General features: G+C 37.1%; 1 protein-coding gene across 2 annotated transcripts in view; it reads left to right on the top strand.

Annotated features, from left to right (window-relative positions):
- Positions 1-22,980, top strand: part of STAM (signal transducing adaptor molecule) — a 100,985-nt gene that overhangs the window by 28,354 nt on the left and 49,651 nt on the right. The gene's annotated exons all lie outside the window — the stretch shown is intronic.

Below are 22,980 nucleotides of genomic sequence, written 5' to 3'. Positions count from 1 at the left end.
GGAAGTAGTAAAGGGGGCAAAGAAGACCCATGTCTTGTACCTCCCTATATAGTGGGAGTAGTATCTTCCCTGGAGAGCCAGATTTCTGTAGAGCCAGAGGACTGAGGATTGGGGCTTTTGTTGATGGTGGACTGTGAATTCTAGAGGACACAGTGGAGAGGTTTCAGAAGGTGGAAAGTACTGCATATGTAGAGCTATTTAATGATGGGTAGTCTGCAGCTTCTCATAGGGACTGGTATAAACAGGCATGTGTTCTCAAATTCTAAATTATTGGATAGTAGACAAAGTTGGGTGCCTAAGACTTCCTCCTGACCTTTGCAGATGGAACCTTGGAGGCCTAGGAAGGAGTGGTTGGGACTCTCTTTTGACTCCTGTCCGTAAAGGTGAAGGGGCCTGAGGTGGGATAGTCTTTGTTTTTATTTTGTTTGTTTGATTTTTAAAGATTTATTTGTTTATTTATTTGAGAGAGAGAGTACATGCAGTGGGTGGGGAAGGGCAGAGGGAGAGAGAATCTTAAGCAGACTCTTGCTGAGTGCAGAGCTGGACTCGGGGCTCGATCCCATAGCCCTGAGATCACAACCTAAGCCAAAAACCAAGAGTTGGATGCTTAACTGACTGTGCCACCCAGGTGCCCCAGTCTTTGTTGTTGTTGTTGTTTTTTAAAGTTTTTATTTTAATTCCAGTTAGTTAACATACAGTGTTATGTTAATTTCAGGTGTATAATATAGTAATTCAGCACTTCCATACATCACTCAGGGCTCATCATGGAATAGTCTTACATTGAATCAAAGGCTCTTAAACATCATTTTCTGTGTTTAAGAGATTTTTATGTTTCCTTTTCTATGAACTGTTCATATCCTCTCATTTCTTGTAGTCTTTGATATTTTAGGGACATACCTTGTCTATAATTTGAGGGGTGTGTGTGTGTGTGTGTGTGTATATGTTATTCTTTTTACTTTGTTGTTTTTCCATTTGGAAGTCTTTAATTTTTATACAGTAAATTTATGAGTCTTTTCTTATGGTTTGTAGAATTTTGAATTGTATAGGACTTTCCCTCTCCAAGGTTTTAGTGGAATTAACTCATTTTTTCTTTATGGTTTCATTTTTTTTGGTTTCATAATTAGTAGACTTTGGTTTTTAAATCATTTTTTAGATTTGCAGAAAAATTGAGTGGACAGTGCAAAGAATTCTATATACCCCCCTACCGCTCACATAACAGCTACCCCTATTATTAACATCTTGCATTGTGTGGTACATGGGTTATAAGGGATGAACCATTGTTATTATTATTAACTGAAATCCATTGTTTCCATTAAAGCTCATCTCATGCTGTACAGTTTTATGGATTTTGACAAATCTTTAATGATATATATCTATCATTAGAGTATCACACAGAATAGCTTCACCATCTTAAAACTGTTCTTTGCTCCACCTATTCATTCTTCTCCCTCTCTTTTAATCTCTGACAACCAGTTTTTTTTTTTTTATTGCTTCTTTAATGTTGCCTTTATCAAAATGTTGTATAATTGAGATCATATATGTAGCCTTTTCAGACTGGCTTGTTTTACTTAGCAAAATGCATTTAAGCTTCATCTGTGTCCTTTCATGGCTTGATAACCCATTTCTTTTTATTTCTGAATAATATTCCATTATGTGGATGTACTGTAGTTTATCCATTCACCTATTGAAGGACATCTAGATTCCTTCCAGTTTTTGGTAACCGAGTAAAGCTGCTATGAAATACATTCATGTACAAGTTTTGTGTATGTGGACATAGGCTCTCAACTCAGTTGGGTAAATACCTAGGATCATGGTTGCTGATCATTTTGAAGACTATGGTTAGCTTTGTGAGAAATTGCGCAGCTGTTTTCCAAAGTCTCTGTACCTGTGGTTACATTTTTTACATTTAAATCTTTGCTCTATTTGGAATATCCTCTTATGTAGTAAGAGGTATGGCTCAAAATTTATTTTTTTCTGTTTAGCTACCCAAAATTCCAGTGCCATTTACTGAATAATCCATCTTTTTCCTTTCTGATTTGAAATACTGCCTTTATATATTACACTCCTGTATGTATTACCCTGTGTATTTTTTGAACTTTATCTTTTGTCCTATTCGAACGTGTGTATACATGTGCTGCTTCCACGTGGTTTCAGAGTTTTTCTAAATACTCCTTCCCCTTTCTACTGTCCCCACATAAACTTTGGGATTGGCTTGACTAGTCTAAAAACAAAACTATTTCTTTTTAAATTGGCTTAGTTTTAAATTAATAAATTGTCTTTATGATATTAAATCTTCCTGTCCAAGAACATAGCATATCTTTGTATCTTTTAGTAGTGTTGTGAAGTTTTCCTCTTAGAAGTCTTGAATATTTTTGGTAAAGTTTCTTATGAAGTATTTTGACCTTTTTGCCACTGTTTAAGTGAAGTCTTTCTTAAACTGGTTGTTTGATAGGAATTTTCTTTTTTCATCAGTGGACTGTATTATAACATCTGTGTATCCTGAAGAGAATGATCCATTTTAAGGGGGAAATTGAGATGATGATTTGGGAGAAAGTGGGTATAGTAGCAGGAGCCAAGTCCTTGATTAGGGTAAGGTTCTGATTCAGTCTTATTTTTTCATCTCTACTTGCCCTAGACAGTGATTTTACTTTTGTATTTTATTGCAGTTTTTAAAACACCATATATTTTACAGCTAAGACCTATAGAATCCTCGTGACTATAGAGATCATTTCACAGATAAGGAAACTAAAACCCTGAGATTTTAATGTGACTTTCCAAAAGTAGTAACAGAGGCAAATTCGAAGTCAGGTTTTTACTCCCAATCTTATGTTTTTTTTTTCTCACTTTTAATTAAGTGCCTATAATGAAGAATTACTTGAAAGTTAAAATCATGAATCAGGACATGCTGATCTGATATTGAAGTTTTGAGTGATTCTTCTCTCTCGTATGCATTATATTACATTGTGTTTTGCTTGACAGAAATACACCTTAGTGTTATATGGTCTAGGAAACTCAAAATATCACCATATTGAATTTAAGTATGTAGTTACTGTTATCTATCCTTCCATTAATCCTCGGTATGTAGTATGTAGAAGTTTAGTTTACCTCCTTTCCTGCTGAATTCTTTTGGAATCATGAACTTGTTCTTTAAATAGCCAGATAACATCATTTGTATACTATATTCATGTTCCGTTGGTCATCTCATGAGAAACACCTACTTTACAAGCTCAAAGTCAAGAATTTGATATTTATGCTGTTTCACCCTTGCTGCCCTTGTGTAGGCTGTGTTTTATGTAATCTGTATTATAGATCAAATCTGTATTTTGAATATGCCATTGAATATACAGGTATTTGTTTCAGTTCTGATTGCTTTCATGTTTTATATTAGAGTTCTCTTACAGTTCGTGTAATGCTTTTATGCTTTTGAAAGGCATCCTTGACACTAGACTCTTCTCAGTATTCAGGGAAGGTTTTTATTATCTATTAATTTAAAAATAAATTACTTCAGCAAAGATTTGAATTCCCGTATCTTTCAGTGTGTGCCTGCTAGGTACTACCCCCGTACTAAGACTGTGCACATTTAACCTTCCACCGCACCACATAAATCCCTGAATGGTAAGTTGTAGTAAAGCACTTTTTATAGCATGCAAAATGACAATTTAAAAATCACTTTAAGATTATTTGAAAGTTAAAGTTGTAAAAGTAATTTGATAGAAGAACAAACTAGAACTAATGTTGTTGAAGTTTTCTGTATCCCTGGCACAATTCTTAAAGGAAGTATTGGAATAACATACTGATTAGGAAGCTTTAAAATCCCCTTTCAAGATGAGGTCTGTCTGTCAAGCTTCAAATCTTTTCTACTTTTTCTGCTATATTATAGTGCTGCTTTTGTCTAGTAGTGGTTCTCAGCCTGGGTGATATTGATATATTAGGGATGGCTTTGGTTGTCAAAATATGGGTGTATACTGACACTGGTTAGGTGGGGCCCAGGAATGTGATACTCCAGATAGTCTTACACTACAAAGAAATTTTCTGTTCTGAACACGTAATAGTGCTTCTACTTAGAAGCCTACTGCTAGTGTCTTTGTCCTTTTTCATTCTTATTTCGTAGGTGATTAGAGGTTAACTATGCAAGCACGTTCATTAACTGTGTTTTACCTTATTATTACTATTTTTTTTTCTGTTTTTCTTTTATATTTGCAATATTTTGAAGAAAATGTCCTATTATTTTTTTTGTCCGATTCCATGAGGGGATGATGAAGAAGGTGGTATCCTCATTTTGAAAAGTTAATTGATCTAAGATCATTGATTGATTAATAGATGCAGTAGTTAGAATTCAAATTTACTGTCTTTTTAGTGGTAGTGATTTCCTTAAGGATATAAAACCTTATCACAGTTTAACTTAATATTTTTTGATACAAAAATACTTTTCAAATGAGAAGTAGAGGAGTGGGACATATTTGAAATGAGGGTTTTTAACAAAATTTTATAAAGCACAAGTTGTCACAAATCTTGACTCCTTTATCCAACAGAATCATTACATGTTTTTGGCTTTTTCCATATGTATTAATGGAAGGACCTTTTCAGGGAGTCCCACTAGCTGGTGACTAGAGACTAACGTTGAGCTATTTATCTGTCATAACTGTACAGCAACATACTCGTAAGTAGGTAGACACTTAAGAATAATGTAACAGTTTTGGAGATTTACTTGAGGCTATTTAAAGAGATTTGAAATTTCATTGTTCTTTGAAAAGAGAGTTGCAGGAATACAAAATTAGCTTTGCTTTTCCATGATCTTCTGACTACAGATTTGAGCTGCATCATATGCATGTTTATCTTAACTGAATTTAACTGTGTTCTTTGTAGCCCCTTCAAATTGTATTTTTCCTATAGACTTGTCCCTATTGTCCATTTAGTGAGCTCATATGTGCCATCTCACCATTACAGTTTTCATTTCTCTTAGAGTATGAATATCTCACTGCATCGAGTGTGATTCTTGCTCAGTATATGCATTTTTTTTTAAAACAACATGACCCTGTATGAAAGCCACTTTATTCAATGGGTGCTGAAAGTAACATTTTTGCTCTAATAATTGAGGAGAAGTTGCCTGTGTTGAGCATATTTGAGAGATGGCAGAGTGTGTTTTCTCATAGGTAACTCCCTAATCAAGAGAAATTAACTGCAATTTTTGCCTATGCCCTGACTTTGGAAACACACCCCAGGAAATGGTACTATTCCCTTACATTTTACAGTGGTGAGATTTGTGCTCTGCTCATTTCTCACATGGTAAGTTAAGAGCAACAAAGTTATTCTGGGGTTGGAAAACTGGGAAAGATGAAAAATAATTTCCCTTTCCCTGTTCTTATCCCTGTCCCTGACCCCAGTCTTTTTGTTTTCCCATCTCAAGATAAAGAAAAGAGAAGATATGTCTTACAAAAATTTTTAAAATACCAAAATGGAATTTTGAGAAGGTTTTTAGAGAGACTACCCTTTACAGAGGTGGGTGATGAGAATCATTGGTGGACTTCTAATGCACATGCAGATTTTATCTTTAGCATGTATTTTTACAAAATACTTCATTTATGTTTATTACCATCAGTCTCTAACCCCACATCCCGTGCTCCTCCCAGCATTACTTAATCTGCATTTTCTCTTATTGTGATCCTATTATAATTCTAGGACAAGATTTTATGAAAGCATGTACATTTTTCTCATAGAAAACTAACTCAGTGGAAGACATACAGGAGTCAGTAATAGAGCTTTGTAAGGAGCATTATTCAATTATTCTAAATACTAAGTATTGTACAGCAGTGAAAAGTAGTGTTTTCCATATTTAGCTTGGTGACTTTTTACTGAGCCTCAACCATGTTGAAGGCATTATTGTAGGCAACATTCAGAATGAAAGTGTTTTATCTTCGGTCACTGGTGAGCAGCAGTAGGAGCTAAATAATTCCTATCTTTGTTTCCTCAAATATCACTTAAGAACATAATTATGTGCCATGGCTAGGGAGTAGGGAGCCAAGGATGAGCAATGTAGCCCTGGATCCTATCTTCAGGAACCCTCAAGATGGGGAGATAAACAGTTAAGGCAATTTTATTAAAATTTTATTTTAAAAAAATGAGAAGAAAACCCAAACAATTCTAAATAATACAAGTTAATAGTATTTAAAGCTAACAACTGTCAGCATACTTTGTTAGAGGTGATTCTAGTTATCTATTGCTACATAACAAACCACCCTAAGACTTAGTGGCTTAAAAGAGCATTTATTATTATCTTCACTGTTCTGTGGGTTAACAGCTGGGCACTTTTTGCGTTAGGTCTCTCATGAACCTGCAGTCACCTAATGACTGGGACTGGAATATCTGAAGGCCTGATTGGGATGGGTGCTCAATATGGCTGGCAGTTGATGTCTGGCAGTCAACTGGGATCTCAGCTGGAGCTATCAATTGAAACATTTGCCAAGGCCTATACCTGTGGCTTGAGTTTCTTACAGAATGGTGGCTGGGATCCTAGAGGGAGCATCCTAAGAGCAGATGTTCTAAGAGATATAGGTGTATTCTATATAGCTTTTTATGAACTATACATCTCAGAATATCACTTGTACTACATTCTGTGGGTCAAGCAAGTCACTGGGGTCAGCCCACATTTAAGAGGAGGGTTATTAAACTTCACCTCTTGATGGGAAGTGGCAAGGTCACTTCATAGAAGAGCATGTGGAAAGGGAGTTAGGGGCACCTGGGTGGCTCAGTCGGTTAAGCGTCTGCCTTTGGCTTGGGTCATGATCCCGGCGTCCTGGGATCGAGCCCCGCATCGGGCTCTGTGCTCGGTGGGGAGCCTGCTTCTCCCTCTCCCTCTACCTGCCTGTCTGTCTACTTGTGATCTCTCTCTCTCTGTCAAATAAAATCTTTAGGAAAAAAAAAAGGGAGTTATTATTGTGGTTATCTTTGGAATATATAATTTGCCACAGAGGCCTGCTCTGTAAGTATTGAATGAGAACTTTGACCTAGATAACAAAACAATGAATATATCATGAGAACAAAACCGTGAATTTTAGTAAAAAAAATAGTAAATTCCATTTTTGATACTTGAGATACACAGTCATTAAGAACTTGAATGGCAAAATGTGATGTAAGGGTCCTTTACTACTTTCATCTGACATTTATTTATGACTTTTTGCATAGAAAATTGTTATTCTGTGTTGAGAGAGTTCTACCCATTTGTAGATATTTGTAAAATATCTACAATGTAAAAACTGTTTGGGTAGTTATAAAGACTTAGTTTCATCGTGACCTTTCATGGTTTTGTTTTATATACATGATGTGGTAAAACGTAGCTTATGAAAATTCATAAAAGCCAAAGTGAAAATGACGGCATAACATTAGTTAATGAAAGCGTTATCAGCAGAGTTACTTGCTACTTGGTGAATATTTTTTTCACAGTGCCATTGTAATTTACATGGAGATGGTGATTCAGTGTGACAGTTTTGGTAACCAAACTGGATTAATCATAAGGGTGGGTATCCTTTAGCACTGATATAAACACATGGCCCTCTATGTAGAGAGTTCTTGCTTTCTGGGTACTTTTCCAATAAGATGAATGAGCAAGAATGAAAAGTTTTATTAAATCATTGTTCGAACAAAGGAGTGATTGTTGATGAAATTCATTTAAAGAATATATCCTTTCCAGAATTGCCTTAAGAGCTTCACGTTCTGCATTCTCTGTTTTCTGTGGGAACCTGGAAAAGTCTGAATTGCAAAAGAAAGCACAGTAGCATGACTCTGTGATAATTGTGTCTGAAGATTAAGGACGGTTCACGCCTTAATTTTCATTTACTTTTGAGCATGAGGTAGCTTAATTTTAGTAGTTGTAACTTCACATGGAAACCAAATGACTGAGAGTGGTATGATGGGAGACAGAGTAGAGAGGATTCGATAGAAAAGAGGCCCCTCTTAAAGCTCTGCTGAAGCCCACAGTAGTTTGTTGAGGTGGATTGGAATAATACTTGTGAATAATGAAATTGACTTTGATGCTTTAGTTCATCAGAACTGATATATGCCAAGGCAGCTGTGTACATTCCTGAAAAGTCTGTTTTCTGGTTGGTCTGTGATTTGAGAAAAAGTCTTTAGAAGCCACAGCCACATGAAAGTACAGGTATCCTCTGCTTCTGGAAGGTTTGTGTTACGCCACTTCACTCTTACTGAAGGACCTACACTAGTACCTGTTTACCCTAACTAAAAGAAATTTGAAGGGAATCTTCACTTTTACAAAAAAAGGCCAGAAGTGAAAATGGTTTCAGTTTGTCTTTGAGTTGTTTTAGAGGTAGCCCACACCTGGGGCAGCAAGAGTAGCGTCGCCCAGCTCCCTGTGGGGAACTACACTCGGCATCTCTGCATCAAGCCACCATAGCTTTGAACTGTGTCTGTGAGCATCTGCTTTATCTTGACTTACTTTGTGCATCCATTAGCAAGATGTGTCCTAAGGTATCAGAAAAGCCTAAGAGAGGTTATGTTTGGGGTCTGGGAATGCTAAAAACATTTTCCTTATAAATTGTAATTGCTTCTTCCCTTTAGGCCGTTTAGGCTTATACAAGTCTTTACAGGAATGCTCTACTTTTAGATAGTTGGAAAATTCTGTGCTGCCTCTTTTTTTCTCACCTTTTTTCTGAACTACACATGTCTCAGATGTGACTATACATGTAGTTTGTCTTGGATAATCTCACTTTATGCCTACTGTTCCTGAACTTTGCCCAGTTAGCATCCCTTTCACTCTCAAAAAGGTACTTGTATAGTTGATAAATTATACAGTCTCTATAGTCCACTTGTGTTTTTTCATTGAGAGGATAATAGCCATAGTATACTTATTTTAAATTCACTTATAAAAAAAAAAGGAAGCCAAGGTATGGGTACCGGGTGAGCTCACTAGTACCAAAGCTAGTAAACATAGTACATGCATATACATATATGAATATATTCTATTTACATGAATATTTTTGTGTTTACTTTTATATTGAAAGCCATAGGTTTATATTAAAAAATAACTCTTCAGCCTTTTTAAAAACAGTATTTTAGCCATAATCTTTCATTAAATTGTAAGATTTAATAATCAAATGTGTATATATTATTTCACTTTCACTTTTGTGTTTTACTCACTGTATTCCTCAGTACTTATAAGCATTCTAATTGGCTTTTTATGACATTATCCTTTTTATGGTGCAATAGCCAAGGTTGTTTTGGTGCCAGAGATACTTTTGCTTTGGTTTTTGAAATTGGCTGTGGTAAAACATTCAAACAGTATACAAATATATAAAATAAAAAGTAAAGGTTGAATTTCAAAGCCCTTTCCTACTTCCCTTTCCAAAAGTCATCAGAATTTAGAGTGCTTTCTTTAAAAAAATGAAAGTGGTTTATAAACAATATATCAGAAATTTAATTTAAGCAAGTATAGAGGATTATTTTCTAATAAGTTCATTTTCTGAGCTGAATCATCTTTGGATCATTATTTTTTAATGGTTTTAATTTTAGCATTCAGATAATCCCTTTTATATTTCGCCTTTACTGGTGCTTGAAATTATAATTTTGTGTTTTTATATGTCGGCATGATTTTCACAACTGCAGAAATTAGCATGGGGTCACAGATTCTGGCTCCTAAAACAAGTCCTACTATGAAAAAGGCAAAATTTAGGGGCACCTGGGTGGCTCAGTCAGTTAAGCGTCTGCCTTCGGCTCAGGTCATGATCTCAGGGTCCTGGGATCGAGCCCCACATCGGGCTCCCTGCTCAGCAGAAAGCCTGCTTCTCCCTCTGCCTCTGCCTCTCTGCCTGCTTGTGCTCTCTCTCTCTCTCTCTCAAATAAATAAAATCTTAAAAAAAAAAAAAAAAGAAAAAGGCAAAATTTAAATAATAGTGCTACAGTATATTAATTCTTCAGATTAATAATGTTGCTGTCAGATAACTTTTTTTCTTTTAAGTAGGCTCCATACCCAGTGTGGAGCCCAGTGTGGGGCTTGAACTCATGACGTGGAGATCAAGACCTGAGCTGAGATCAAGAGTCGGATGCTTAACCGACTGAGCTATCCAGGTGCCCCTCAGGTAGTATTAAGGTCATAGAAAATCGATAGAAAAAGAGCTTCAGAATCATAAGAGATGAATGTTTGACATATTACAAAAGGTATTCAATAAATATAATTAAAATTTTTTTCTCTTTTCTCCGTGCTTTTTAGGAGGAAAGCTTCCAGCAGTCAGTGAAACATTCTTAGAAACAGAAATCCTTTTTTATTTTAATTTTTCCCTATTAAAAATGACTTTTAAAAATTTATCACAGTGGGCTTTTAAATTTTTTATTATTTTTAAAGATTTTATTTAGTTGACAGAGACACAGCAAGAGAGGGAACACAAGCAGGGGGAGTGGGAGAGGGAGAAGCAAGCTTCCCGCGGAGCAGGGATCCCGACATGGGGCTTGATCCCAGGACCCTGGTATCATGACCTGAGCCGAAGGCAGACGTTTAACGACTGAGCCACCCAGGTGCCCCTATCACAGTGTTTAGTAATTGTATTCCAGTTCTTAAAGACATTATTTATTTATTTATTTTTTAAAGATTTTATTTATTTATTTGACAGAGAGGGACACAGCGAGAGAGGGAACACAAGCAGGGGGAGCGAGAGAGGGAGAAGCAGGCTTCCCGCTGAGCAGGAACCCCGATGTGGGGCTCCATCCCAGGACCCTGGGATCATGACCTTAGCCGAAGGCAGATGCTTAATGACTGAGCCGCCCAGGCACCCCAACATTTTTTAGGGTAATTATTCTTACTGGCCAATTTCTTCAGGGCCCATTGTCGTTAAATCCCTTGATAAGGGTTTTTCTTTCGTTTTCACTATCTATTTCCAAAACTCGCTCATCATCCCAAACAGAAACTCTGTGTGCATTAAATAATAACTTCTCATTTCCCCCTCTTCCTTGCCACTGGTGAGTTTTACTTGTCAAGGCCAAATTCCATGAATTTGCCTGTTTTAGGGACCTCATATAAATGGAATCATACAATATTTATCCTTCTGATAATGTTTTATAATATTAAGTAAAACAAACGCTGTTTCAATCTAATGAATTAATATTTTGAGGCCATCATCCTTTGAGTTCTATGAATAGCTCCCACCTTCCATCATCATAGTTCATTGCAAGACAGTTCTGTGGTCAGAAGATAGAGTATTTAGACTCAGCCACACCTGGGTTGGAATCTTGTTTGTACCACTTACTATCTGCTTAGGTATCATGGGCAAGGAATTGAACAACTATAAGACTCCAGTTTACTGTGAATGTTTTGAAAATTGAATGAGTTCCTTATGTAAAATTTTGAGATCCTGAACACATAGATGTTCCATAGGTTGTAGTTACTTGCTATTACTATTACTGCTAATTATATAGCATCCCCATGAAATACAGGTTTACCACATATATGGCCTGGTATTAAAAAATGTTTTACTAATAAATGACTTATTCACAATAAAATGCATTTCTTCTAAGTATACAGTTTGATGATTTGATGCGATTGACATATATACTATAAGCATTACTTCAGTCACGATAGAGAGCATTTAATCACTTCCTAAAGTTCCTGCTGTCCTAAGCAATTACTGATCTGCTTTATGTCATTATAGATTAAATTTTCCTTTCCTAAAATTTCATAAAATGAATTTGTATAGTATGTAATCTTGTATCTAGTGTAGAATATGTTTTGGAGCTAAGTCCAAGTTTTTATGTATATCACTACTTCTATTTATTTCCAAGGGACAGTCCATTGTATGAATATATTACAATTTTTTTATCCATTTATCTGTTGAGGAACATTTGCATTACTTAATATTATAAAACACTATCAAAAGGATAAATATTGTAGGATTCCATTTAGCTATTATGAAGAGAACCACTATGAACGTTCTTATACAGAATACTTGATAGTGTGCTTTCATTTAGTTAGGTGAAATTATGTTTCTTTATTTCATTTGATGTAAGAATTATTTAAATTTGTGTGTAATCTCTAAACATTTGGGAATTTTCCTGCAATCATTTTGTTACTAATTTGTAGTTTAGTTCTCTTGTGGTCGAAGAACATATTTTGTATGGTTTTAAGTTTGTTACCATTTGTTTTATAGTCTAGAATGTGATCTATCTTGGTGAATTTTCTATAGACTTGAAAATTGTGTTATCTGCCATGTGTGAGTAGAATGTTCAGTAGGTCCAGATAGGTGGTAGTGTTCAGTTATTCCATATCCATAATTTTTGTTTGTTTTACTTATACTGTCAAATTATTGAGAGGGGAGTATGTTGAAGTTCTAGATGATTTGTCAGTTTTTCCTTTCATTTCTATCCAAGTTTCTTTTATATATTTTGAAATTCTCTTATGCACTTAGAATTGTTAATGTTTTCCTTAGAGAAGTAACCCTTTCATTATTATGAAATGTCCCTTTTTATCTTGTTTGAAATTGTTGAAGCCACTTGACTTTCTTTTGATTAATGTTGATATGTCTTTTCCTGTCTTGTTTCTTTTAATCTATTAGATTATCTATAAGATAAACTATCTATAACTATAGAAAATAGATTTTCTTATAGATAGTTTATAGCTGGCATATACTTGTTTCTTGTTTTTTTATCCAATTTGACAGTCTCTGCCTAGTAATTGGAGTGTTGAGACTACATTTAATGTAATTATTGATATGGTTGGATTTAAAGCTTCCATTTTGCTAGTAGTTTTCAGTTATGTTTTCTCTCTGTTCCTTTTTTTTCCTCCAGTTTTCTTTCTTTTCAATTACTTTTTTATGATTACGTTTTATCTCCATTTTGGGCTAATAACCTATGGGTCAAAGAGGAAATCACAACAGCAGTTGGAAAGTATTTTCAGTGAAATGAAAGTGAAAATGAAATATATCAACACTTGTAGGATGTAGCTACAGCAATCCATAGAGGTAAAGTTATATCATTAAATGCTTATATTAGAAGAAGAAATCTCTCAGGTCGGTGATCTAAGTTCTTATCTTAAGAAACAAGAAGAACAAACTTAAAGGAAGCAAAAGAAAAGAAAGGAAAATAAGAGCAGAGATTAATGAAATTGAAAAGAGAAAAACAGTAGAGAAAGTTCAAAAGTAGAGCTGGTTCTTTAAAGAAAAGTCAAGTGGAATTTATCCCAGGCATGACAAGCTTGGTTCACCACTTGAAAATAAATCAGTGTAATTCACCATCTCATCAGACTAAAGAAAAAACCCCATAGAATCATCTCAATAAATGTGGAAAGTTCCTTTGAAAAAATTCAGTATACATTTGTAACAAAATCTTTCATTAATTTAAGAACTAAAGGTAATTTCCTCAACCTGTTAAAGGACATCTACAAAAAATTTGTATATTTAGCATAATGGTACTTGTTTGGTACAATTCACTAGTGAAGCCATCTGGGCTCAGAATTTTCTTTGTTGGAACTCACTTTATGAGGCCTGCAATAGGTCAATAACAAAAATAAAGAATGGAAAACCATAGACTAGTTACGTACAAAGGTACAGAAATCCTTAATTATACTGTAATCAAGCCCAATAATCTTTAAAAAGGATAATGTATTATGACCAACTGTGGTTATTTAGAACTTGGAGACTTTCCAGTTTTCTTCATATTACGCATTTATAGTATAGTTTTATCATGGTCTAACAACATAGCATGTATCATTTCAGTTTTTTAAAAAATTAAGTTTTTTTAATGGTTCAACATATGGTCTTTCTTGGTAAATAATCTGTATGTACTGGAAATGATATATATTCTGCTATGGTAGAGTAGAGTGTTCCCAAACCTATTTTTCTGTTTAATTGTTTTATCAATTTCTTTCTTTTTTTTTTTTATTCTTATGTTAATCCCCATACATTACATCATTAGTTTTAGATGAAGTGTTCCATGATTCATTGTTTGTGCATAACACCCAGTGCTCCATGCAGAATGTGCCCTCCTCAATACCCACCACCAGGCTAACCCATCCTCCCACCCCCCTCCCCTCTAGAACCCTGTTTGTTTTTCAGAGTCCATCGTCTCTCATGGTTCGTCTACCCCTCCGATTTCCCCCGCTTCATTCTTCCCCTCCCGCTACCTTCTTCTTCTTCTTTTTTTTTTTTCTTAACATATATTGCATTATTTGTTTCAGAGGTACAGATCTGAGATTCAACAGTCTTGCACAATTCACAGCGCTTACCAGAGCACATACCCTCCCCAGTGTCTATCACCCAGTCACCCCATCCCTCCCACCCCATCCCCCACTCCAGCAACCCTCAGTTTGTTTCCTGAGATTAAGAATTCCTCATATCAGTGAGATCATATGATACATGTCTTTCTCTGTTTGACTTATTTCACTCAACATAATACCCTCCAGTTCCATCCACGTCGTTGCAAATGGCAAGATCTCATTCCTTTTGATGGCTGCATAATATTCCATTGTATATATATATACCACCTCTTCTTTATCCATTCATCTGTTGATGGAATCTTGGCTCTTTCCACAGTTTGGCTATTGTGGACATTGCTGCTATAAACATCGGGGTGCACGTACCCCTTCGGATCCCTACTTTTGTACCTTTGGGGTAAATACCCAGTAGTGCAATTGCTGGATCATATGGTAGCTCTATTTTCAACTTTTTGAGGAACCTCCATACAGTTTTCCAGAGCGGCTGCACCAGCTTGCATTCCCACCAACAGTGTAGGAGGGTTCCCCTTTCTCCGCATCCCCGCCAACATCTGTCATTTCCTGACTTGTTAATTTTAGCCATTCTGACTGGTGTGAGGTGGTATCTCATTGAGGTTTTGATTTGGATTTCCCTGATGCCAAGCGATATTGAGCACTTTTTCATGTGTCTGTTGGCCATTTGGATGTCTTCTTTGGAAAAATGTCTGTTCATGTCTTCTGCCCATTTCTTGATTGGATTCTTTGTTCTTTGGGTGTTGAGTTTGATGAGTTCTTTATAGATTTTGGATACTAGCCCTTTATCTGATATGTCATTTGCAAATATCTTCTCCCATTCTGTCGGTTGTCTTTTGGTTTTGTTGACTGTTTCCTTTGCTTTGCAAAAGCTTTTTATCTTGATGAAGTCCCAATAGTTCATTTTTGCCCTTGCCTCCCTTGCCTTTGGCGATGTTTCTAGGAAGAAGTTGCTTCGGCTGAGGTCAAAGAGGTTGCTGCCTGTGTTCTCCTTTAGGATTTGGATGGACTCCTGTCTCACATTGAGGTCTTTCAGCCATTTGGAGTCTATTTTTGTGTGGGGTGTAAGGAAATGGTCCAGTTTCATTCTTCTGCATGTGGCTAGCCAATTTTCCCAACACCATTTGTTGAAGAGACTGTCTTTGTTCCATTGGACATTCTTTCCTGCTTTGTCAAAGATGAGTTGACCATAGAGTTGAGGGTCCATTTCTGGGCTCTCTATTCTGTTCCATTGATCTATGTGTCTGTTTTTGTGCCAGTACCATGCTGTCTTAATGATGACAGCTTTGTAATAGAGCTGGAAGTCCGGAATTGTGATGCCGCCGGCTTTGCTTTTCTTTTCAACATTCCTCTGGCTATGCGGGGTCTTTTCTGGTTCCATACAAATTTTAGGATGATTTGTTCCATTTCTTTGAAAAAAGTGGATGGTATTTTGATGGGGATTGCATTGAATGTGTAGATTGCTCTAGGTAGCATTGACATCTTCACAATATTTGTTCTTCCAATCCATGAGCATGGAACGTTTTTCCATTTCTTTGTGTCTTCCTCAATTTCTTTCATGAGTATTTTATAGTTTTCTGAGTACAGATCCTTTGTCTCTTTGGTTAGATTTATTCCTAGGTATCTTATGGTTTTGGGTGCAATTGTAAATGGGATCAACTCCTTAATTTCTCTTTCTTCTGTCTTGTTGGTGTATAGGAATGCCACTGACTTCTGTGCATTGATTTTATATCCTGCCACTTTACTGAATTCCTGTATGAGTTCTAGCAGTTTTGGGGTGGAGTCTTTTGGGTTTTCCACATAAAGTATCATATCATCTGCAAACAGTGAGAGTTTGACTTCTTCCTTGCCAATTTGGATGCCTTTGATTTCTTTTTGTTGTCTGATTGCTGTGGCTAGGACTTCCAATACTATGTTGAATAGCAGTGGTGATAGTGGACATCCCTGCCGCGTTCCTGACCTTAGGGGGAAAGCTCTCAGTTTTTCCCCATTGAGAATGATATTCGCTGTAGGTTTTTCATAGATGGCTTTTATGATATTGAGGTATGTACCCTCTATCCCTATACTCTGAAGAGTTTTGATCAAGAAAGGATGCTGTACTTTGTCAAATGCTTTTTCTGCATCTATTGAGAGGATCCTATGGTTCTTGTTCTTTCTTTTGTTAATGTATTGTATCACATTGATTGATTTGCGGATGTTGAACCAACCTTGCAGCCCAGGGATAAATCCCATTTGGTCATGGTGAATAATCCTTTTAATGTACTGTTGGATCCTATTGGCTAGTATTTTGGTGAGAATTTTTGCATCCATGTTCATCAGGGATATTGGTCTGTAATTCTCCTTTTTGATGGGGTCTTTGTCTGGTTTTGGGATCAAGGTAATGCTGGCCTCATAAAATGAGTTTGGAAGTTTTCCTTCCATTTCTATTTTTTGGAACAGTTTCAGAAGAATAGGTATTAATTCTTCTTGAAATGTTTGGTAGAATTCCCCTGGGAAGCCATCTGGCCCTGGGCTTTTGTTTTTTGGGAGATTTTTGATGACTGCTTCAATTTCCTTAGTGGTTCTAGGTCTGTTCAGGTTTTCTATTTCATCCTGGTTCAGTTTTGGTAGTTGGTACATCTCTAGGAATGCATCCATTTCTTCCAGGTTATTTAATTTGCTGGCATAGAGTTGCTCATAATGTGTTCTTATAATTGTTTGTATTTCTTTGGTGTTGGTTGTGCTCTCCCCTCTTTCATTCATGATTTTGTTGATTTGGGTCATTTCTCTTCTCTTTTTGATAGGTCTGGCCAGGGGTTTATCAATCTTGTTAATTCTTTCAAAGAACCAGCTCCTAGTTTCGTTGATCTGTTCTACTGTTCTTTTAGTTTCTATTTCATTGATTTCTGCTCTGATCTTTATTATTTCTCTTCTCCTGCTGGGTTTAGGCTTTATTTGCTGTTCTTTCTCCAGCTCCTTTAGGTGTAGGGTTAGGTTGTGTACTTGAGACCTTTCTTGCTTCTTGAGAAAGGCTTGTATTGCTATATACTTTCCTCTTAGGACTGCCTTTGCTGCATCCCAAAGATTTTGAACAGATGTGTTTTCATTTTCATTGGTTTCCATGTATTTTTTTAATTCTTCTTTAATTTCCTGGTTGACCCATTCGTTCTTCAGTAGGATGCTCTTTAGCCTCCATGTATTTGAGTTCTTTCTGACTTTTGTCTTGTGATTGAGCTCTAGTTTCAAAGCATTGTGGTCTGAAAATAGGCAGGGAATGATTCCAATCTTTTGGTACCGGTTGAGACCTGATTTATGACCTAGGATGTGATCTATTCTGGAGAATGTTCCATGGGCACTAGAGAAGAATGTGTATTCCGTTGCTTTGGGGTGGAATGTTCTGAATATGTCTGTGAAGTCCATTTCTTCCAGTGTGTCATTTAAAGTCTTTATTTCCTTGTTGATCTTTTGCTTAGACGATCTGTCCATTTCAGTGAGAGGGGTGTTAAAGGCCCCCACTATTATTGTATTGTTGTCGATGTGTTTCTTTGCTTTTGTTATTAATTGGCTTATATAATTGGCTGCTCCCATGTTAGGGGCATAGATATTCACAATTGTTAGATCTTCTTGTTGGATAGATCCTTTAAGTATGATGTAGTGTCCTTCCTCATCTCTTATTACAGTCTTTGGTTTAAAATCTAATTTGTCTGATATAAGGATTGCCACCCCAGCTTTCTTTTGGTGTCCATTAGCATGGTAAATGGTTTTCCACCCCCTCACTTTCAATCTGGGGCTGTCTTTGGGTCGAAAATGAGTCTCTTGCAGACAGCATATCGATGGGTCTTGTTTTTTAATCCAGTCTGATAGCCTGTGTCTTTTGATTGGGGGCATTGAGCCCATTTACATTCAGGGTAACTATTGAAAGATAGGAATTTAGTGCCATTGTATTGCCTGTAAGGTGACTGTTACCGTATATTGTCTGTGTTCCTTTCTGGTCTGTGTTGCTTTTAGGCTCTCTCTTTGCTTAGAGGACCCCTTTCAAGATTTCCTGTAGGGCTGGTTTTGTGTTTGCAAATTCCTTTAGTTTTTGTTTGTCCTGGAACCTTTTTATCTCTCCTTCAATTTTCAATGACAGCCTAGCTGGATATAGTATTCTTGGCTGCATATTTTTCTCATTTAGTGCTCTGAATATATCCTGCCAGTCCTTTCTGGCCTGCCAGGTCTCTGTGGATAGGTCTGTTGCCAATCTAATGTTTCTACCCTTGTAGGTTACATATCTCTTCTCCCGAGCTGCTTTCAGGATTTTCTCTTTGTCTCTGAGACTCGTAAGTTTTACTATTAGATGTCGGGGTGTTGACCTATTTTTATTGATTTTGAGAGGGGTTCTCTGTGCTTCCTGGATTTTCATGCCTGTTTCCTTCCCCAAATTAGGGAAGTTCTCTGCTATAATTTGCTCCATTATACCTTCTGCCCCTCTCTCTCTTTCTTCTTCTTCTGGGATCCCAATTATTCTAATGTTTCGTCTCATGGTATCGCTTATCTCTCGAATTCTACCCTCGTGATCCAGTAGTTGTTTATCTGTCTTTTTCTCAGCTTCTTTATTTTCCATCATTTGGTCTTCTATATCACTGATTCTCTCTTCTGCCTCATTTATTCTAGCAGTTAGCGCCCCCATTTTTGATTGCACCTCATTAATAGCCTTTTTGATTTCTACTTGGTTGGATTTTAGTTCTTTTACTTCTCCAGAAAGGGTTTCTCTAATAACTTCCATATTTTTTTCAAGCCCAGCTAGTATCTTTAAAGTGATGATTCTGAACTCTAGATCTGACATTGTACTAATGTCCGTATTGAGTAGGTCCCTGGCAGTCGGTACTACCTCTTGTTCTTTTTGTTGAGGTGATATTTTCCATCTTGTCATTTTGTGCAGAGGAGAATAGATTAATGAGAGAACAAAATGCTAGCAGAGTAACAACGTCCCCAGAAAATATACTCTAAACAAATCAGAAAAAACCTGAAGCAGTGGGAAAAGAAAGGGAAAGAGAGAAAAAAGAAAAAGAAAAAAAAGAAAAAGATAAAGATAAAAACAAAAACAAACAAAACAAAACAACAACAACAAAAAAACCAGAATGTGATCAAATATGATCAGGCTGGTATATAGATCAGTGCCACACACTAGATTTGGGGTGTATTTTGGTCTTTTAGAAGAAAGTGCCTCCCAAAATTTTAAAGAAAGAAAAACTTACATATGTACAAAAATAACGTTGATATGATGAAGGGATGAAATATGACTGTAAAGATGGAAATTATAAAAAATTTTATAAAAGGAATTGATAAGAAGTTGTTTGAAAAAAAGAAAGAAGAGGATTTAAAAAAAGAAAAAAAAAGGGAGGGGATGTGATCAGGCAGGGTAATAGAAAACACCATATACTAGAGATTTAGGGTATATTTTGATCTGTTAGAAGAAACTATCTCAAAATTTTAAAGAGAGAACAACTTATATATATAAGCCAAAAATACAGGTAACTACTATGAAGGGATAGAATATGACTCTAAACATGAAAAATAAAAATGTTTTTTTTTAAAAAAAAAGGGATTGATAAGATGTTGGTTGAAAAAGGGAAAAAGAAAAATTCAAAAAGAAAAAAAAAAAAGTTAAAAAAAAATTAACTTTGAAAGACTACAGAATCATGGTAAAAAAGCCATGAATTCTATGTGCAGTAGTCCCCTAGAGCTGGAGTTCTGCCGTTCTCTTTGATGGGTAAACTTGGTCTTGGCTCCTGTTCTCGCTGATCTTCTGCGGAGGGGCCTGTTGCCGTGGTTTCCAAATGTCTTTGCCAGAGGCAGAATTGCCCCGCCCTTGCCCCCTCCCAGCTAAGTAATCTGCTTAGGTTTGCTCTCCGGGGCTTTTGTTCCCTGCGAGCTTTCCCTACAGCTTTGGAGGCGGAGAGTGAAAATGGCGGCCTCCCAATCTCCGCCGCGGAGGAGCCGAGAACTCGGGGCCCGCTTCTCAGTGAGCCCCCAGAGAAAAGCCGTCAGTCACTCCCGTCTCCCCGGTCTCCGGCCGCACTCCGTGCTCACCCGGCCTGTGACCGCGCGTTTCTATCTCTGGCACCCGACCCCGGGTGGAGTCTCCAAACCCAGCAGATCCCTGCGGCGCACTCCCGCGCGGCTCCTCCCAGGGGAGGAAGGTGAGTCTCCCCGGATCTGCCGCTTGTTGGGTCCCTGCTGGAGGAGAAGTGGCCTGACTGTGCCTGGATCACGGTTTATGGCAACCTCGAGCTGAGAGCCCGCGCCTGGGCTCCGCCTCTGCAGCCGGCTTCCCTGCTCCGATACCTGGGAGCTCTGCCACACTCAGGCACCCCCGGTCTTTCTGTGACCCGTGGGTCCTGAGACCACACTGTTCCGGAGGGTTCCACCCCCCGCTTAGCCACCAGAGTGACGTCCCTCAGTGGAGCAGACTTTTAAAAGTTCTGATTTTGTGCTCCGCGGCTCTGTCACTTGCCAGAAGCAGCCGATGGAGGCCCCCTCCCCCGCTGTCTATATTCCCGAATATCGCCTCGGATTCACTTCTCCGCATGTCCTACCTTCCAGAAAGTGGTTGCTTTTCTGATGAGAGAGTTGTTGCTCTTCTTTTCTTCGATCTCCTGTTGAGTTTGTAGGTGTTCAGAATGGTTTGATCCCTATCTAGCTGAATTCCTGAGACCAGAGGACACCCAGGTCTCCTACTCCTCCGCCATCTTGCTCCGCCCCTGTTTTATCAATTTCTGACAAAGGAATGAAATCTCCAACTAAATTGTGGATTTGTCTCTCTTCAGTTTTATTAGTTTTTGCTTCATGTATTTTGAAGCTTTGTTTTTAGATAAGACTTATACATCTTGGTCTATTATGTCTCTTTGGAGAATTGATCCCTTTATCATTTTGTAATTTTATTCTATATCCCTGGTAATGTGGCTTGTTTTGAAGTGCAGTTTGCCTGATACTAATATAGGTACCCCAGCTTTCTTGTGGTTTATGTTTGCTTAGTATATCTTTCTTTCCTCATTTTTTCACTTTTAAGTTACATATGTCTTTATATTTAAACAGTTTCTTGTAGGGAGCATTTAGGTAGGTTCTGCTTTTTTTTTTTTAATAAAGATTTTATTTGAGAGAGAGAGCTAGAGAGAGAGAGCGCGCACACACAGAGGGATAGAGAGAAGCTGACTCCCTTGTGAGCAGGAAGCACCCAGGATCCCGGGATCATGACCTGAGCCAAAGGCAGACTTAACTGACCGAGCCACCCAGGCACCCCCAGTCCTGTTTTTTTAATCCAGTCTAGCAATCTTTCTTACTTGATGTGTTTGGACCATTTTCATTTAATATAACTGTTGATATGGTTGGATTAAAATGTTAAAACTTGCCATTTTTCTAGATGATATGTTTCTTCTGTTGAACTTTTGTTTATTGTCTTATATATCAATTGAATATTTTTTGTGATTTTTTAAAATTTCCATTTCTCTTTTAAAAATGTATTTAGTCATGGTTCTATATTAAATTTTTTTGTCTTTTTTTCCTCTGTACTTAAATTCATGTACTTCAAGCATGTCTTCAAGTTTACTGATCTTTTATTCTTATCTGATTAATTCTTTTTAAAAACATTTTTCATTTCCAGAAGTATTTTCTTTTTTTTTTTTTTTTAAAGATTTTATTTATTTATTTGAGAGAGCGAGAATGAGAGAGAGTACATGAGAGGGGGGAGGGTCAGAGAGAGAAGCAGGCTCCTCGCCGAGCAGGGAGCCCGATGCGGGACCCGATCCCGGGACTCCAGGATCATGACCTGAGCCGAAGGCAGTCGCCTAACCAACTGAGCCACCCAGGCGCCCCAGTATTTTCTTTTTTTAAGCTTTATTCTTTTTACACCATTTCTTTCCTCATTATGTTGATGATTTGATGTACATCCTTGAGTATACTTAGATTAGCTTATACAGAGTCTTTGATTGCTAATTCCATTATCTCTCATTTCTTCATTTTCAGTTGACTGAATTTTCTCCTAGTTGTGTGTTGTATCATATCTAATAATTTTTGACTGAATGTTTAGTGTCATGAATTTTATATCAAGTACCAGGTTTTGTTGTTGTTAAAGAGTATTAGACTTTATTCTCTCTGAACATATGTTACATTTGGTTCAACTTTATCCTTCTGTGGCTTGTTTTTAGGTAGTTACAGGATGGATTTAGAGTAGTCTTTTCGATAGTTCAGTCCCAATACCAAGGCCTAAACTCTTGTGTATCCACAGGATGCTCTATATATTTAACAAGGACTTTCCATTTTGATATGAACTCTGACAACTCTGTGAGCTTTGGGAACTCTTCAGCATACAGCTCGCAGTCACTTTTTGCTCAGCCGTAGGAGGTTTTAATTTATGCATGTGTGGTTCTTTCCACAGTAGACCTAAGTGGACTCCTTTGCAAGTATCCAGGACTATTTCTTCATATAGCTCTTTCTACTCTGTCTTGCAAATTCTAGCTTCCTCAGCCTCCCTGCATTCTGATTTCTTTCCCTTCAACTCAGTGAGATTACTATTCTCTTCTTGGGATCACCATCTCTGCACCAGGATCCAGAAACTGCCTTTAGGCAGAAAGTCTGTACTGGTATCTGGAAAGTGCCTCTGAGTGGAAAGTTGAGGCAAATGTCTGGCTTATCTAATTATATTCCTTCTTAGAGATTATTCAGCACTGCCTGTGGCCTAATGTCCCAAACAGTGACCTGAGTGTATACTTCAAATATATTTTTCCAGTTTTCTCATTGTT

Source organism: Neomonachus schauinslandi, chromosome 5 (genome assembly GCF_002201575.2).
Source record: "Neomonachus schauinslandi chromosome 5, ASM220157v2, whole genome shotgun sequence".
Classification (NCBI taxonomy): Eukaryota; Metazoa; Chordata; class Mammalia; order Carnivora; family Phocidae; genus Neomonachus; species Neomonachus schauinslandi.
The sequence above is the reverse complement of the archived record's forward strand: the minus strand, read 5'-3'. Positions and strand labels throughout refer to the sequence as shown.